The following is a 12,754-nucleotide window of genomic DNA, read 5'->3' on the forward strand; positions in this document are numbered from 1 at the left end:
CCCAGATATGGTCCCTGATGGCAGCACAGGGCATTCAGATCAACATGGTCCTGGTGGTGGCTTGGCCTTTGGACACCAAAATGGCCACAGGTGGCAGCCTTGATCAGGGCATCCCCGTGGCCTTGATGGCAACATGGGTCATGGACATCAACACAGACCCTGGCTGTGGTAGGACCATGGACCCAGACTTGGCCCTAGGCAGCATCCCAGGCCTGGATGTCACCCTGCTCCCAGGTGGCAAGCAGGCTACCAACATTATCCCATTCTTCATCACCCTCACTTCTTCAGAACTGCCTTTTACCACAGCACATGGACCATTCTGCTTCTCTTTCTCTCCCATTTCTCCACCATATACTTGTTCATCATAATGGTGGGCCTGGGGATGTCTTCAGGCAGGCTGGACTGTGAGGACACAGGCTGCCATGTGGGTATCTCTCCATCGCCTGAGCCACATGGCATCAGGTAGACAGACCTGTGGAGGCCTTCAGGCAGGCTGCATCATGAGGAGGACCCAGGCTGCCCCATGGGTATCTTTGGCCTGCCTGAGCTGCATCCTGGCTTTTCTTTTTAAATGTCTCATTCACAGGAACTTCCTGACTCATGATCTTTGGAAAGATGATTATGATTCTGAACCCCCGTGCATTACCAAGCTCCATGTCATGTGTCCCACTTTTCTGTTGTTGGCTGCCACTCTTATGTCCCCACTGCTAAGCTAGATGCATCTGAAAGCAACAGTGAGTCTAAACTCAGGAAGTTGCTTCTCAATTGTTCCCTCGGCCTTACTGGGTCTGCAGAGGCCCCTGCACAGCTGCTGTCCCACCCCCTCACTCTTCCCACCTTTCATCCGAGACGGGGGGGGGGGGGGGGGGGGGGGAGGGGGGCTGGCTCAGTTGGTGAAGCGCTTGCCATGCAAGCATGAGGACCTGAGTTAGATCCCAAGCACCCGTGTGAAAAGCTGAGCACGCTTTCCAGGCCTATGGAGGTGAAGATAAGGGGCTCCTTGAGGCTTACTGTCCAGTCCGCATAGCCTGATCAGTAAGCCCCAGGAACTGGTGTGAGAGACTGTCTCAAAACAACAAGGTGTTTGAACAGCTCCCACGGATTGACTCCTGGGGTTGACATTCTGGCTTCCTCATGCAAGTACACACACATGCATGCAAAACAGCATACACAAACACACATAACTAGCACACACAGGAAACATACATGCATGCACACAACAACAACAACAACAACACACACACACACACACACACACTCAAATTTGTAGACATTCATACAACTCATTAGATAAAATTTTAATCCGGTGCAGAACATAGAGAAATCAACCTGAACTGGCCAGGAAACTCTCCCTGTTGCTAGTTTACACAATGCCAGATGATGGTGTGCAGGCTCTGGTAGAGAAAAACACAATGTCTTACCCACCACTGAACCCTGCAAGCTACAACACAGACCTGCTGGCAAGATGTGCCAATGGAGACAGTAGTGGCCTGACAGTTATGGGGTTAGCCAACCACTTTCTCATCAGTTATGAGGCCTCACAGGATGGACTTCATGTCTGTTTCTGGAAACCTGATCTAAGGGCCATGACTGGAAAGATCATAGGCCCTAAGGGGTCTCTTATTCTTGTTGTCCTGCTAAAGTGTTGTGCTGTCAAACTGCGTTCTAAATATTTGTGTTTAGATGTATAGCTTTGTGCTGTTCTCAACTTTGGTCAGAGGAGCTGCTTTTCACAGAGGGTGGTGGTTAATGCAGAGGCTCATAATTGGTCAAGATGCTGGGTATAAACAACTCAGAGTGCTTGGCTTTGGCTGAGTCATCCCATCAACCTCCCACCACCCAAGGGTAGGGAACTCAGTGGAAGAAGGAACGGAAAGAATATAAGAGCCAGTGGATGGGGGGAGATCTGTGAAAAGAAAATCTGACTTCTGGACATGCCATGGCTAGTACACACATCAACACGTAGCATCTGTGGTTATCTGCACAAAATGAAGCCAGTCAAAATCCCAGCATGGGTTGGGGAAGGATCATCGGGGCCCCAGCATACCAGAGGAGCTATTGGCCATAAGGGTTACTGAGGGAGAGAGCATCATTCTCCTTCAGTGATGTGGCCCCTGGTAGGTTGTTCATGCCCTAGTCGATGGCTACATACTCATGTGCATACTATGGATAGCACTAATTGGACTTGTGAGGGGAGAGAGATTTTTAAAACAAGAAAAGGAGAGAGAGAAGGGAGGGAGGGAGGGAGGGAGGGAGGGAGAGAGAGAGAGAGAGAGAGAGAGAGAGAGAGAGAGAGAGAGAGAGAGAGAGATGAAGCTGGGAGGAAGGTGGGGTGGGGTACTAGGGAGAGTTGGAGGGAGGTAGTGATGGATGGATATGATCACAGTACTTTATATAAATGTATGAAACCTTCAAAGAATGAAGAAAATATTTTTTTAAACTGAAAAACAAAAAGAATTTTAATTCAGAGACCCTCAGCATCAAAGAGTGAGTAGAAAGAAAACTAATTGTTTACATCTGCCAGAAAAAAATCTGACCTTCCACAGTGATGGTCAGGGGACATATCTGCACACACAGAATATGTCTTTTAAGTGAAATAATTTGGCCAGATTTTATTGTAGCATTATTTATGTTTATGTGACATCCTAAAGCCAACAGATTTATTAGAATGCATATAATGGAAAAAGAAGACCCTTAAGGCTGATGAGAAGGTTCAGTGGATAAAGGTGCTTGCCCTGAGTTCAAGCCTGATGCCTTAGAACCCTCGTAGCGAAGTGAAAGAACCAGCTCCCACAAGTTGTCCCCTGACCTCCACATATATGCCATGGCAGATGCATACCCCCCCCATACACACATCAAACAAATAAATGCAATCAAAATCATTAACTAAGCAAGGGAGGTAAATAAGACAAAAACAAGAGCAGGAGAGAGAAGAGGAAAAGTTGGAAGCAGAAACATGATTGAAAGGAAAAGTGCATTTGAAAGGGCGATTGCTACGTGAGAGAAGGAAGGTACCAGGTGGCTCCTTGCACCCCCTGACGTGTTGGCGTCCACGTTTCACCTCTATTAGTCATTGTAACCTTCTTAACAGTCCTGTGAGTGAGTACTGAAGATCCTCTTCTCTCTGATCTGGGCATGCAAGACCTGAGGCCGGAGATAGCGTTCCTGCCCAAGTCAGCTGGAGAGAACAAGCCAGAAATGAGAACTCCGGTTGGCTTGCTCGTGAATTCTCTGTCCCCAAGTGATTGTGATTGTGGTTACATTCACTTTTTCATTCATTAGTGGGAGGGGTATGCACTTGCCAGGACATGTGCATGGAGGTCAGAGGACAACTTGCAGGAATCGATTCTCTGTTTCCACCATATGAGCTGACAGTATTGAACTCAGGGCATCATCAGGCTCAGCCACAGGTGTCTTTACCCACTGAGCCACCTCACCAGCCCTCCTTTTCCTTTATTTTAATTATTTTTATTACTTTTGTACATATGCGTGTTTCCAGCATGTATCTATGTGCACTGTGTGATGCCCAAGGAGGCTAGAAGAGGGCATTGGATCCCCTGGAACTGGAGTTACAAAAGGTTGTGAGCTACCAAGTGGGTGCTGGGAACTGAACCCAAGTCGTCTGGAAGATTAGTCAGTGCTCTTAACCCCTGAACCATCTCTCCAGCCCTCACCAGCCCTCTTCTTAAGAGTCAAAAGACATGTGGATAAAATCTTGTGACTACAGCATACACATGATGCATACACACACATGCAGGCAAGATACACATACACATTAAAATAAATCTTTAAAAATACTGGTGAGTATTCTTTCTCTCTATAGTGGACTCAACTTTATTATAATTTCAAGTATTGCCCTTGACTTCAGGCTGTAAGGCTGGGTTATAATCATTCTGGGTGTATCCTTCCCCAGGTATCTTTGGGAACTGGTCTCTGAACGTCTGTGGATCCCAAAGTCCACAAATATTCAAGTCTCTTATGTATATGCACAATATCTGCATAGAACCTACACATAACCTCTATATACCTTATTTTTATAGTAAAAAGCAAAGCTGCCTTTATTCACACAGCACATAGTTATCTTAGAAATCTGTGATGGATCTACAAAAGAGCAAAGAAGTATATTTATAGAAGTCAAAGAATAAAAGATCAGTTAAAATTCTACATTTCCATATACTAGCAAAGAGTTATTAGAAATCAAAAATGCCAAAAATCAAATTTATTAATAATTACATTTAAAACAAAGATTACTTATGGATAGATTTAGTCAATTATAAGTGAGATTGAGAAAATAAAACTAGAAAATACCACTAAAATTAAAGAAAACCCAAATAATAGAAAATTTCACCAGGTTCATGAGACGGATAACCCTGTACTATTAAAATATCAACTTTCTTCAGTTGATCTAATAACTACAATGTGATTTCAGTCAGTTAGCATTCTAGCAAAAAGTTTTGTAGAGGTCAACAAGCTGTCTTCAAACAATACATGAAAACATGTGGGAGCTACAGTAGGAAAAATAATTTTAATGCAAGCAAAATTAGAGAACTTTACACAACTGTGTGATTAATGGACTAATGTGTATATGTATGTGTATTTTAAATTTATTTTTGGTAATTAGCTTTTTAATATCGATCCCATGCTTGTCTTGTTACTATAGCTCTATGGTATAATTTGAGATGAAGCATTCCTTCGAATGCGTTAAACTCTCTAGATTGTTTGTAATACTTGATAACAATGCAATGTGACTATGTTGTCACACTATATTATTTATGAAACAATGACCAGAAAATAGTCTACACATTTAGCATCAATAGTTTTCTTTTCTAAATATTTTCACTTGAGAGGTTGAGTCCATAGATGTAGATTCCATGAATGCAGAGGGCCAACTGTGGTGGTCATTTTTATGTGACTCCACAACTCAGCACTTTGTACCTCCTTGCACAAAACTCTCATGGGTGAGTCTTGATGTGTCTTTCTTCACCTCTATTCTCCTGCCTCAATGATGGCAGTGGTAGTCGGGGAGGTTGCCAAAAGGGGACTTCCACAGGTGGTAGTGGGAGAGGGGGCGGCATATACAAGTACCCCAGGCATTGCCTGTGACAGAGGGTAGGGCGCACAGTGAAAGGGTGGATGGTGAGCCTGCAGCCACCGCTGGACTCCACAGATTGAGCTTTGCGGTTCGAACATCACTACTAAAGGATTAACAGCTGGGGCCAGCCAGCTAGCTCAGGAGGTAAAGCGTTGGCTGCCAAGCCTGACAAGCTGAGTTTGATCCCCAGGCAGCACGTGGTAGGACAGAACTGACTGCTGCAAGTTGTTCTCTGACCTCCACACAGACACCATGGTACACACAGGAACCTTCCTAAACACACCAAATAAATGTAACATAAGAACATTTTACATGTTAACAATTGGAGCAAGAAATAGATGGGCTATTGTGGGCAAACGAAACAAACCTTTGTTGATCCTACGTGAGAGCTCAGCTGCCCACTATGAAGACCCCAGTACTGACCCATTGGGGTTCTTCCCAGGACTCTTCAGAGGCTCACAGTTGAAAGCTCATGGTTGCAGATCCATTGTAATTCCCTCCCTCTCCCTCCCCCCACCCTCCCAAGAGAGTGCCAGGATCCTGGGTAAAGCCTTGCCAAGCAGGGTTTTAAGATAAGGTAGTTTCATGTTTGTGTACCATAACTCACTTGATCTTCTTATGCACGTTCAATTAGCTTCAGCCCTCCTGGAAAACACGATTCCTTCCCTGGGCAAACCCCTTGAGGAGCACTGAGAACTCTATGGGGAGGTTAACAGAGAAAGACTAGCTCTTTACACCACCCCTACACAACACAGACAGAAGCTGCATCCTTGGTAACAACTCTTAGCAAGCTCCACCTCCAGTTGTGGAAAAGGCCGGGGTCTCATACTAGAATTTGCAAAGCCAGGGAGAGCAAGCAGGATTGCTATACCAAACTCCCAGATAGAAAGAGATGCATGGGGCTGGAGAGATGGCTCAACGGTTAAGAGCACTGGCTGCTCTTCCAGAGGTCCTAAGTTCAATTCCCAGCAAGGACATGGCAGCTCACAACCATCTACAATGGGATCGGAAGCCCTCTTCTGGCCTGCAGGCATACATGCAGATGGAGCACTCATGCACATAAAATAAATAAATCTTAAAAAGAAAAAGAAAAAAGGAGATGCATGAAGGAAGTGTACCTGTATTTTCTGGAGCATAGAGGAGGCTCCATCCTGAATGAAGATGGTGTCCAGTGGAGTTTGCTGCAGAATGACCTCAGTGAATCAGGACTGACACCTGCCCATAGGGATGGTATTTAGTCAGTATAGATCACCACAGCTGTCCCAGGCTGCACAACTTTCCCACTGGAGGGTAATGAGTCCTTGCATGTCTCTGTGACCACTGGGAATCACACCCCTTCCTTAACTCAAATATCCCCAATATAGAGCATTAACATGGGGTTAGGGTGGTCAGTACCCCATGACATACCATGTACACAGCTCCAACATTGTATTTTAGATTTTTTTTTTGTGTGTGAGCATTTTGCCTACATGTATGCATGTGAAACACTTGTGTGTCCATGAAGGTTAGAAGAGGGTGTCAGAGCCTCTGGAATTGGAATTATTGGTGGTTGTGAGGCACCATGTGGGTGCTGGGAACCGAACCTAAGTCCTCTGCAATAGTACCAAGTGCTCTTAACCACCAAACCATCTCACCAGCCCTCGAGCTCCAATATTTTTAGTATCCCCTGCTTACTGACACAGATCATTAAAGCTGTTAATCTGCTTTGTCTCAGAAGTTTGGATTCTTAAATATACCATGCTAAGCGTGTAAATGAGTTCATTCATGAATAGATTGTAGACTGGCACCTGCTTATAGTAAATGTACAGTGAGTATCAGATATTGCTATTATTGATGTTCTTTGTTTCAAAACCAGCCTGTCCTTTAAGGGTGTTTTGCCTGAATATATGCATATGCACCGCTTGTATGCCTGGTGACCCAGGGGTAACAAGGGGAACTATTAGACGCTGTCTATCACTCTTTTCCTGGGTGGATGTCCTTAGCTTCATATTTAATTTCATTGTCCTTATCAGATGAATTTGACTCATTCAGTCACAACCTCATTTCCTGGGAAGTCTGACCTCAGATTATATTGAGATTGGCCAGACTTCGTTTTACCTTGGTTTTTCTAAATTAAGATAGTGTGACCTTGGGCAAATTATTGAAACTTTCGTTCAGTACACTGCTTTCTTTGTCTGCAAAATTCTGCAAGCCAGACCTCCTGAGGGTTGCCTCCAATTGGCTCTGGCAGAGGCCTAGTGGGGGGAGGGGCAGCCCTGGCTTTAGTGCAAGCTCAGCTGACCTGTCCTTCGCCAGGGTGATGGCAGAATCTCAATGCTTCTCTCTGATCTTCCACATCCAACATCTTCTTTGGGGGAGCCTCCCGAAGCCCTGTCTGTATATGGCCACCCTTCTAGTTCACAATCCCATCTCTCATTTCAGGGAGTTGGGAAGGAGGGACTTGTCATCCTTCAGTCGGTTTCTCCTTGTGGTTGAATTCCAACACAATTGTCCCATTATCTCATCGTGCCTCAGCCACCAGTTTCCTTTGTCTCATCTAAACTCCCACAAATCTGTCAGAGCTGGGACTTGAACCCAAGACAAACCTCTTTCTTGGGAAGCAGTTTTATTCTCTAAATGAAAAGACCTAGACACTTCTTTTTCCTGTCCCATCCCTCCCCATCCTCTCATTTCTCATCTCTCCCCTCTTCCTCTTCTCTCCTGTCTCCTGTCTTTCAGCATCTCCTTCTCCATCTTCCTTCTCCCCGTCTGTGTCTACATCTACCACTCCCCTTGCTGTGTCCCATTTGTGCAGATTACTCCGGCTGTGTCTGACACTCCCGTGCCCTGACTCCCTGAGCTGGCTTGTTAAGGGTCTTGGACCCATTAGCACATTAGCGAAAGGAGTTTCCAGAGTGGTACCTGCTCAGCAGGTTCTCAAACAGGGACAGAGAAGCCCAACTCAGAGGAGCAGCCTTTGGGGGGCTTCCTTTGGTCCCAGCTTATTCCAGGCTCCCTTGAACCTCCTTAAAGTCTGTGTTTTGGGGTTTCTGGCATCTAGTTATAGCCTGAACGTATATCCAACAGGGGTTGGACTTGTCTCATGTCAAAATTGCTTTAGAAACCAGAAAGCTCAGGTGCCAAGTCTTCCCTTCAGGAAGAGCACTACCCCAAGAACATCTCTGAAGGACACAGGAGAAGCTGAATGCCCAGAGCTGGCCTCTCCTGGTAACCTCGGGTGCTGGGTCCAATGAGAGTGGAACTGCTCAAGAGAAGCTACTGAAGGCTGGAGACATAGTTTATTTGGTATATATAGAGCACTTGCCTAATGTACCTTGAGTTCAACACCCAGCATCATCATATAACCCAGGCATGCCTATAATCCCAACACTCACAAGGTGAAGGCAGGATACCGGACGTTCAAGTTCACTCTTGGTTACATAGCTTGTTCGAAGTTCCAAGATCACAGCAGCCTGGGATATATATAAAACTCTATTTTTAAATAATAAATAAATACACTGAGGAGACGTGTAGCTTAGGAGCTCCAGGATGAGGGAACGTCCATGGAACAGCAGCATTCTGCCGCTTTCTTGTCCCTGTGGGTGGATCTCATTGACTTTTGCTCCACAGCAGGAGACAGACACACGTGTGAGTGAGAGCCTAGCATATGTTCCAACAGCCAAGCAGAGATCTCCCAACAGAGGCCCAGAGAAGGAGTTTCCCAAACCCCTTCTCCCTGTGTTTGTTCACTTACTGTTGCTACTGGTGTGGGATTTGTAGGAATAAAAATCCATATCAAAGGAGACAAGTGAATGTTTCCAAATTTCCGTGTGCTTTATCTTCCAATACCTTCGATGCTGCCCTGTGGTACTTTCTGAGCCCTTGGATCAGCACTGTGAGAGCACCCCATTTCCTTGCTATAGTGAGGATTGTATAGTTCACTGACCTTGAACATCTATCTCGTCCCACTGCACAAGCCCGTCCTCAAGGCAAGAACCCTGTCTTTTCCATCTCTGTGTTCCTAGTGTCTAGTGTAAAGAGTAGAGCTATGGCAGTACTCAACTGAACGCATTAGTGTGTGAATACCAGAGAAAGCTGACCAGAGAGGAATATTCCCCTTTGCACATTTAGACAAACACGTATCGCACTAACTCCCAGAAATCAAACTGCTCATAGGTCCTGCTAATGATGTTAATACACACAAAACAAGCACTTGATAGTTAATTCATTCCCTGAGTGCTTCAGTGAATCAGAACGGGAGTGGTATAATTTGTCTACACAGAAAAAACCTTAGTCTCATCCCAGCACTATACCCCAATCCTAAACATCCTGAATCTTTGCTTCTCCGTTTAGTGGTACCACATTGGTTTGGGGGGACTCTGATTTACTACCAAGCCACTTGATTTTGGGTGATTCCTCTTCAGCCCTTTCTCTCACGCCTCCATAGAGTCAATGCATGCCCCACCCACAGTGAGCCATGTGGGTGGACCTCCCAGAAAGGGCCAATTCCTTTTCTACCAACTCAAATGGAGTTAGCCAATGGGGCACAAGGCACCATACGACTGGAGTGGAGCCTACCCCCTGCTCACCCTACCCTTCCAGGACCTACCCAGGTCCTTCCCATTCCTTCTCATCATGGGAGGAAGAGTAACAGCATACTCTATGAACTTGACCAGGTACAACCCCAGGGACAGGAAGGGTCCTCTGTCCTATTTCATGTCTGTCCAGTCTGAACAAACAGGATGAAGGGCTCCAAACATAGGGATTCTCCCCACCCAGTCTCCAGCTGTGTCTGGTTGTGGTAGAACCAGCAGAGTCACCGGAGCATTTGCCTGGCGCCATCTCCATGCCTGTCTAATACAGGAAGTTGTTGTTTGAAGATAAGGGAAACCGCAGTCAATTGCTTCCTCCGTAATCTGATACAGCCTCGGAACTGTGGGAGACTACAGGCTAGGTTAGAGGCTCCGTAACTCAGCTGAGCAGGAACCAGCAGGCCTGTGAGCTCAGGAGTTAATGCAACTCTAGACTCAGACAGGTACTTCCGGCTGCATGAGAAGGGGGTATGTTTCCTGCCCATGGACCAACAGATGCTTACTTTGACGGTAGAGGGACAACAAAGTACCCACCTCCTTCATGTCCCATCCACCCACTCCCTCTGCAAATCATACTTCTTCTAGTTCCCCCCAAGCACACCAGCTCTCTCCGGCTCTCCTCCAGAAAGCATTTCCCCTCCCCTGCCAACTCCTCATTGTTGTGTTTGTACAAATGTCTGTAGACCACAGAGTCAAGGTCAGATGGGCATTAGGGTGAAGTTACCATTCCCAGGGCCACTCGAAGTTCCCTTTCCTGGAGTACACCTTTCCCTCAAAGGGTTCTGTGGTGGTCCAAATGAGAAATGTCCCCATAGGCTCATGTATTTGAACACTTGGTCCCAAGCGGTTGGTGCTGTTTAAGGAGGTTTGGGGGTCTCTAAGAGGGGGAGCCTTGTTGGAAGAAGTGCATCGTTAGGGGTGGCCTTTGAGAGTTTATAGCCTGCCCTCCACTACCTGTTCACTCTCTGTTTCTCTGTGTGCAAATGAATATGTGATCTCTCAGCTCCCGCTCTGGCAGCCCTGCTGCCATGCCTCCCCAATTATGATCTTCCCCTTTGGAATCATCAGCCCAAATTAACTCTTCTTTGTAGAAGTTTCCTTGGTCATGGTGTTTTATCACAGCAACAGAAAAGTAACAAATACAGCTCACTAATTCTTGGGTTTTCCAGAATTAGTCCTGGCTCGATAGGAACATCCACTCTTCCATCCTCTTGCTTCTCTTCAACCCATCTGAGCTAAGGCTGAGCTGACTGTTCGGGAAAGTGGACACAACTGAAGAGGAGCACAGGTCTGCAGAGCTGGCCTGGGGCTGCACTAGAGCTCCCTTGAAGGGACTCTGGCCAGCATGAGTGTGGCAAGCAGGGCTCTGGCAGCCTTGCCCGTCTCTCCCATTCCCTCTGCCCGGCTAAAAACCACTCGATTACATTCCTAAAGCTAGCCACAAAGGACTATTCCCTTATTTGGCCACTTCCTCCTCCTGAGGCTGACTACCAAGGTCCAGCTATCAAAATATTAAACTCCAACAAACAAAAGCCTCCTTAGGCTCATCTAATTAACATGTCCAATTAAAATTAAGCACCTTACTCTAACACAGGGTTTCCCTTTGTACCATTATAAACTGCCATTTTCCTATGCTCCATGTCTGTCTCATCTCTATCCTCCGGGACAAATACCCCTGCCCCCTTTTCCCTTGTTCCCTTCCCCTTCTCCCTTGTCCTCTGTCTCCTGTCTTTGTCCCTTATCCCTGCCCTCTGTCCCTCCCTTTGTGTTGAGAACTTGGTCTTGGGGGTCCTGAGCAAACACTTTTCCTTTCACTTCTGGCCTGGCTTCTGGTTTTGGGTGTGGCTGTAACCTGTTCCGTGGGGCAGCCCCACCCTTCCCTCAGCACCAGGGCTCTCTGCAGGGTTAGCTGGACCTTTCACAGCCTAGTCACAGAGACTACGAGCCAAAGCATGGCAACGGTCCCCCCTTCTGTCAATACCCAATCCTTCCATCCTCCACCCTCCCCTTTCCTGCCTGTGGACTGCCTCATCTCTTCAGGAAAGAATTTCATCTCTTATTCATAAAAGTGCGGCCTCACCGAGACCTTCAGCAGAAACCAGTCTCTCCATTCAGGCTGATTGGACTTGAGGTCTTGTTCATATCAAGCCAATCCCTTCCCCCTCCCATCATGCCTTGAGCTCTCTTCCTACAGCCCAAGTCTCCCAATTCACCCTGTAGTACAGTCATTATCTAAGCATTCCTCACTCCACAGTTATTTGTTGAATAACCTCTGTATGACAGTAATCACATTGTGGGCAGAGAAAATAGAAACAAAATCATTAAAACCCCTGCTCTCTTAGAGTAGAAATATCAGAGGTGAGATCATGATAAACAATATCCCTAGAGATCTTGCAAGACACTGGTTCTCCACCATGCTGCCCAATAGGACACCCCAGACACCCCAGATGTCCTGAAACCCCATCACAGCCCAAGCCCATCACAATAGGACCTCTATGGGTGGGTGGGGGGGTCCAGACATCAGCATTTTATAAAGCTCCCATATGAGTTCAGCGCAGCTCATTCTAAGAACCACGAGTTGTTGAATCCTCAGATACAGAACATTTAGGCACGGGAGGCTTCCTGAATTCACAGAGATCAGTAATCTCTTCCTAAAATGGGAATAATCCATTAAACTCATCAATGGTCCCAGAAATCTTCTGCAAACCTAGTCTACTGGGTTTCTGAAGAAAAACACCACAGTGAAGTTGGGATGTTTTAGAAAAATGGAAGGGAAGAAGTTAGCAAGGTGTCTACTGTGGTTTGAATGAGAAATGTCTACCGTCATCCTTGGCTGTTTGAGCATTTGGTCCTCAGGTGGTAGCACTATTTGAAGAGGTTGTGGGGAGGCGTGGTCTTGCTACAGGAAGTACATCACTGGGGGCAGGCTTTGAGATTAGAAGACCCCACCACCTCCAGTCCACTCTCTCTGCTTCCACTTACATGTGAAGATGGGATCTCTTGGCTTCCTGATTCTGACCATGCCTACTGCTTGTTGTCATGTCCACACCATGATGGACTCTTATCCCTTTGGGAACACAAACTACAGCAA

This window comes from Peromyscus eremicus, chromosome 1 (genome assembly GCF_949786415.1).
Source record: "Peromyscus eremicus chromosome 1, PerEre_H2_v1, whole genome shotgun sequence".
In the NCBI taxonomy this organism is placed as follows: Eukaryota; Metazoa; Chordata; class Mammalia; order Rodentia; family Cricetidae; genus Peromyscus; species Peromyscus eremicus.